This window comes from Chiloscyllium plagiosum, unplaced genomic scaffold, assembly GCF_037043375.1.
Source record: "Chiloscyllium plagiosum isolate Xiang-an unplaced genomic scaffold, Cpla_swu_hap1 HiC_scaffold_50, whole genome shotgun sequence".
Classification (NCBI taxonomy): Eukaryota; Metazoa; Chordata; class Chondrichthyes; order Orectolobiformes; family Hemiscylliidae; genus Chiloscyllium; species Chiloscyllium plagiosum.
Window position 1 is genome coordinate 45,491,642 of NW_028270188.1, and position 6,000 is coordinate 45,497,641.

At 62.1% G+C, this 6,000-nt stretch overlaps 1 protein-coding gene across 1 annotated transcript in view; it reads right to left on the minus strand.

The window, feature by feature from the left end:
* The window catches only part of LOC122544738 (SMAD family member 4), a 169,307-nt gene extending 163,980 nt beyond the window's left edge, over positions 1-5,327 (minus strand). Inside the window, exon 1 of the mRNA XM_043684044.2 lies at positions 5,309-5,327. The gene's annotated coding sequence lies outside the window, so the exon portion shown is untranslated. The remainder of the gene's footprint in view (positions 1-5,308) is intronic.
* Positions 5,328-6,000: the final 673 nt, after the last annotated feature.

Genomic DNA, 6,000 nt, shown 5'->3' on the forward strand with positions numbered 1-6,000 from the left:
GGAAGAGGGAACTTTGGGGGGGGAGGGAGGGTGGAAGAGGGAACGTTTGGGGGGGAGAAGGGTGGAAGAGGGAACGTTTGGGGGAGGATGAAAGGGAATGTTTGGGGGGGGTGGGGGAGGATGAAAGGGAATGTTTGGGGGGGGGGGAGGGTGGATGAAGGAATGTTTTGGGGGGGAACGTGGATGAGGGAATGTTTGGGGGAAGGTGGATGAGGGAATGTTTGGGGGGAGGCTGGATGAGGGAATGTTTGGGGGGGGCTGGATGAGGGAATGTTTGGGGGGGGCTGGATGAGGGAATGTTTGGGGGGAGGCTGGATGAGGGAATGTTTGGGGGGAGGCTGGATGAGGGAATGTTTGGGGGGGCTGGATGAGGGAATGTTTGGGGGGGGCTGGATGAGGGAATGTTTGGGGGGAGAGTGGATGAGGGAATGTTTGGGGGGAGAGTGGATGAGGGAATGTTTGGGGGGAGAGTGGATGAGGGAATGTTTGGGGGGAGAGTGGATGAGGGAATGTTTGGGGGGAGAGTGGATGAGGGAATGTTTGGGGGGAGAGTGGATGAGGGAATGTTTGGGGGGAGGGTGGTTGAGGGAATGTTTGGGGGGAGGGTGGTTGAGGGAATGTTTGGGGGGAGGCTGGATGAGGGAATGTTTGGGGGGGGCTGGTGAAGGAATGTTTGGGGGGGGCTGGATGAGGGAATGTTTGGGGGAAGGTGGATGAGGGAATGTTTGGGGGAGGCTGGATGAGGGAATGTTTGGGGGGAGGCTGGATGAGGGAATGTTTGGGGGGGCTGGATGAGGGAATGTTTGGGGGGGGCTGGATGAGGGAATGTTTGGGGGGAGAGTGGATGAGGGAATGTTTGGGGGGAGAGTGGATGAGGGAATGTTTGGGGGGAGGGTGGATGAGGGAATGTTTGGGGGGAGGGTGGTTGAGGGAATGTTTGGGGGGAGGGTGGTTGAGGGAATGTTTGGGGGGAGGGTGGTTGAGGGAATGTTTGGGGGGAGGATGGTTGAGGGAATGTTTGGGGGGAGGATGGTTGAGGGAATGTTTGGGGGGAGGGTGGTTGAGGGAATGTTTGGGGGGAGGGTGGTTGAGGGAATGTTTGGGGGGAGGGTGGTTGAGGGAATGTTTGGGGGGAGGGTGGTTGAGGGAATGTTGGGGGGGGGAGGGTGGAAGAGGGAATGTTGGGGGGGGGGGGAGGGTGGAAGAGGGAATGTTGGGGGGGGGGGGGGAGGGTGGAAGAGGGAATGTTGGGGGGGGGAGGGTGGAAGAGGGAATGTTGGGGGGGGAGGGTGGAAGGGGGAATGTTGGGGGGGGGGGAGGGTGGAAGAGGGAATGTTGGGGGGGCGGAGGGTGGAAGAGGGAATGTTGGGGGGGGGGGGGGAGGGTGGAAGAGGGAACGTTTGGGGGGGGAAGGGTGGAAGAGGGAACGTTTGGGGGGGGAAGGGTGGAAGAGGGAACGTTTGGGGGGGGAAGGGTGGAAGAGGGAACGTTTGGGGGGGGAAGGGTGGAAGAGGGAACGTTTGGGGGGGGGAGGGTGGAAGAGGGAACGTTTGTGGGGGGAAGGGTGGAAGAGGGAACTTTGGGGTGGGGGGGAAGGGTGGAAGAGGGAACGTTTGGGGGGGGGGGGAGGGTGGAAGAGGGAACGTTTGGGGGGGGGGGGGGGGAGGGTGGAAGAGGGAACGTTTGGGGGGGGGAGGGTGGAAGAGGGAACGTTTGGGGGGGGGAGGGTGGAAGAGGGAACGTTTGGGGGGGGGGGAGGGTGGAAGAGGGAACGTTTGGGGGGGGGGGGGAGGGTGGAAGAGGGAACGTTGGGGGGGGGGAGGGTGGAAGAGGGAACATTTGGGGGGGGAGGGAGGGAGGGTGGAAGAGGGAACATTTGGGGGGGGAGGGAGGGAGGGTGGAAGAGGGAACGTTTGGGGGGTGGAAGAGGGAACGTTTGGGGGGGGAGGGAGGGTGGAAGAGGGAACGTTTTGGGGGGGGGGGGAGGGAGGGTGGAAGAGGGAATGTTGGGGGGGAGGGGGGGAGGGTGGAAGAGGGAATGTTGGGGGGGGGAGGGTGGAAGGGGGAATGTCGGGGGGGGTGGAAGGGGGAATGTTGGGGGGGGGGGGGGAGGGTGGAAGAGGGAATGTTGGGGGGGGGGGGGGAGGGTGGAAGAGGGAACGTTTGGGGGGGGGGGAAGGGTGGAAGAGGGAACGTTTGGGGGGGGGGGGAAGGGTGGAAGAGGGAACTTTGGGGGGGGGGGAAGGGTGGAAGAGGGAACGTTGGGGGGGGGGGGGGAGGGTGGAAGAGGGAACGTTGGGGGGGGGGGGGGAGGGTGGAAGAGGGAACGTTGGGGGGGGGGGAGGGTGGAAGAGGGAACGTTGGGGGGGGGGGGGGGAGGGTGGAAGAGGGAACGTTGGGGGGGGGGGAGGGTGGAAGAGGGAACGTTGGGGGGGGGGGAGGGTGGAAGAGGGAACGTTGGGGGGGGGGGGGGAGGGTGGAAGAGGGAACGTTGGGGGGGGGGGGAGGGTGGAAGAGGGAATGTTGGGGGGGGGGGGGGAGGGTGGAAGAGGGAACGTTTGGGGGGGGAAGGGTGGAAGAGGGAACGTTTGGGGGGGGAAGGGTGGAAGAGGGAACGTTTGGGGGGGGAAGGGTGGAAGAGGGAACGTTTGGGGGGGGAAGGGTGGAAGAGGGAACGTTTGGGGGGGGGAGGGTGGAAGAGGGAACGTTTGGGGGGGGGGAGGGTGGAAGAGGGAACGTTTGTGGGGGGAAGGGTGGAAGAGGGAACTTTGGGGTGGGGGGGAAGGGTGGAAGAGGGAACGTTTGGGGGGGGGGGAGGGTGGAAGAGGGAACGTTGGGGGGGGGGGGGAGGGTGGAAGAGGGAACGTTGGGGGGGGGGGGGGGAGGGTGGAAGAGGGAACGTTTGGGGGGGGGGGGAGGGTGGAAGAGGGAACGTTTGGGGGGGGGGAGGGTGGAAGAGGGAACGTTTGGGGGGGGAGGGTGGAAGAGGGAACGTTTGGGGGGGGGGAGGGTGGAAGAGGGAACGTTTGGGGGGGGGGGGGAGGGTGGAAGAGGGAACGTTGGGGGGGGGGGAGGGTGGAAGAGGGAACATTTGGGGGGGGAGGGAGGGAGGGTGGAAGAGGGAACGTTTGGGGGGTGGAAGAGGGAACGTTTGGGGGGGGAGGGAGGGTGGAAGAGGGAACGTTTTGGGGGGGGGGGAGGGAGGGTGGAAGAGGGAACGTTTGGGGGGGGGAGGGAGGGTGGAAGAGGGAACGTTTGGGGGGGGAGGGAGGGTGGAAGAGGGAACGTTTGGGGGGGGAGGGAGGGTGGAAGAGGGAATGTTGGGGGGGGGGGGAGGGTGGAAGAGGGAATGTTGGGGGGGAGGGGGGGAGGGTGGAAGAGGGAATGTTGGGGGGGGGAGGGTGGAAGGGGGAATGTCGGGGGGGGTGGAAGGGGGAATGTTGGGGGGGGGGGGGGGGGAGGGTGGAAGAGGGAATGTTGGGGGGGGGGAGGGTGGAAGAGGGAACGTTTGGGGGGGGAAGGGTGGAAGAGGGAACGTTTGGGGGGGGAGGGTGGAAGAGGGAACGTTTGGGGGGGGGGGGGGAAGGGTGGAAGAGGGAACTTTGGGGGGGGGGGAAGGGTGGAAGAGGGAACGTTTGGGGGGGGGAGGGTGGAAGAGGGAACGTTGGGGGGGGGGGGAGGGTGGAAGAGGGAACGTTGGGGGGGGGGGGGAGGGTGGAAGAGGGAACGTTGGGGGGGGGGGGGGGGAGGGTGGAAGAGGGAACGTTGGGGGGGGGGAGGGTGGAAGAGGGAACGTTGGGGGGGGGGGAGGGTGGAAGAGGGAACGTTGGGGGGGGGGGGGGGAGGGTGGAAGAGGGAACGTTGGGGGGGGGGGGAGGGTGGAAGAGGGAACGTTTGGGGGGGGGAGGGAGGGTGGAAGAGGGAACGTTTGGGGGGGGAGGGAGGGTGGAAGAGGGAACGTTTGGGGGGGGGGAGGGAGGGTGGAAGAGGGAACGTTTGGGGGGGGGAGGGAGGGTGGAAGAGGGAACGTTTGGGGGGGGGAGGGAGGGTGGAAGAGGGAACGTTTGGGTGGGGAGGGAGGGTGGAAGAGGGAACGTTTGGGGGGGAGAAGGGTGGAAGAGGGAACGTTTGGGGGAGGATGAAAGGGAATGTTTGGGGGGGGGGGAGGATGAAAGAGAATGTTTGGGGGGGGGAGGATGAAAGGGAATGTTTGGGGGGGGGAGGGTGGATGAAGGAATGTTTTGGGGGGGAACGTGGATGAGGGAATGTTTGGGGGAAGGTGGATGAGGGAATGTTTGGGGGGAGGCTGGATGAGGGAATGTTTGGGGGGAGGCTGGATGAGGGAATGTTTGGGGGGGGGCTGGATGAGGGAATGTTTGGGGGGGGCTGGATGAGGGAATGTTTGGGGGAAGGTGGATGAGGGAATGTTTGGGGGGAGGCTGGATGAGGGAATGTTTGGGGGGAGAGTGGATGAGGGAATGTTTGGGGGGAGAGTGGATGAGGGAATGTTTGGGGGGAGGGTGGTTGAGGGAATGTTTGGGGGGAGGGTGGTTGAGGGAATGTTTGGGGGGAGGGTGGTTGAGGGAATGTTTGGGGGGAGGCAGAATGAGGGAATGTTTGGGGGGGGAGGCAGAATGAGGGAATGTTTGGGGGGGGAGGCAGAATGAGGGAATGTTTGGGGGGGGGAGGCAGAATGAGGGAATGTTTGGGGGAGGCAGAATGAGGGAATGTTTGGGGGGGGAGGCAGAATGAGGGAATGTTTGGGGGGGGGAGGCAGAATGAGGGAATGTTTGGGGGAGGCTGGATGAGGGAATGTTTGGGGGAGGCAGAATGAGGGAATGTTTGGGGGGAGGCTGGATGAGGGAATGTTTGGGGGGAGGCTGGATGAGGGAATGTTTGGGGGGAGGCTGGATGAGGGAATGTTTGGGGGGAGGCTGGATGAGGGAATGTTTGGGGGGAGGCTGGATGAGGGAATGTTTGGGGGGGGAGGCAGAATGAGGGAATGTTTGGGGGGGGAGGCTGGATGAGGGAATGTTTGGGGGGAGAATGGATGAGGGAATGTTTGGGGGGAGGCTGGATGAGGGAATGTTTGGGGGGAGGGTGGATGAGGGAATGTTTGGGGGGAGGCTGGATGAGGGAATGTTTGGGGGGAAAGATGACGGAAAGTGGAGGGATAGTGAGGGGTGAGGAGTTTGCAAAGAGGCGGGAGGAATAAGGAGATTGGTGGGGAGGGTTAACCGAGGGCAAGGGGAATAGTAGGAATGGGGATTCCAGCCCGCGAGCGGACATTAATAAATCTTTCACTCACCAACCGCCGCCTCGCGCCTCACAACAACAACCACCCTGCGCCTGCGCACCGCCCACCAATCAGCGCCTCCTACTTCCATCCAATCACAATTCCGTTGTCCCGCTAAATCATCCAATAAGGAAGGACCTGCGGCAGCATCAGCGCGTCGCCCTTGACGTCACGAGAAGGGGCATGGCTTTGGGTACCACCACAGAAGTGGGCAGAGTCTCTGCGCCGGCGTCCAATCAGAAGGCGTGGCCCCGTGAGCGTCAACTGGCTAGAGGATTGCGAATGCTGGAAAATCTCAGCAGGTCTGGGAACAGAGAGCTCCCTCAGCTCAGGGTTACAAACCTGCAAACCCTTCGAAAATATGAATTACTTTACACCAATCTAGGTTTATTCAACATATCGCATCAGTTGTATGACGTTATGATCTTCTGCTCTAAATTGTGTGTCCTGTGATCCTGCTCCACTCTGGCTACCTGACAAAGGAGCTTGTATTTCGAAATAAACCTATTGGATTATAACCTGGTGATGGCCCTCATTCCTGAAGAAGGACCTGTGCCCGAAACGTCGAATCTCCTGTTCCCTGGATGCTGCCTGACCTGCTGTGCTGTTCCAGCAATAAAGTTTCAACTATAACCTGGTGATGGTGATTTCTAAACTTTATCCATCCCAGACCAACACTGGCACCTCCACACCAAAGCATTCCT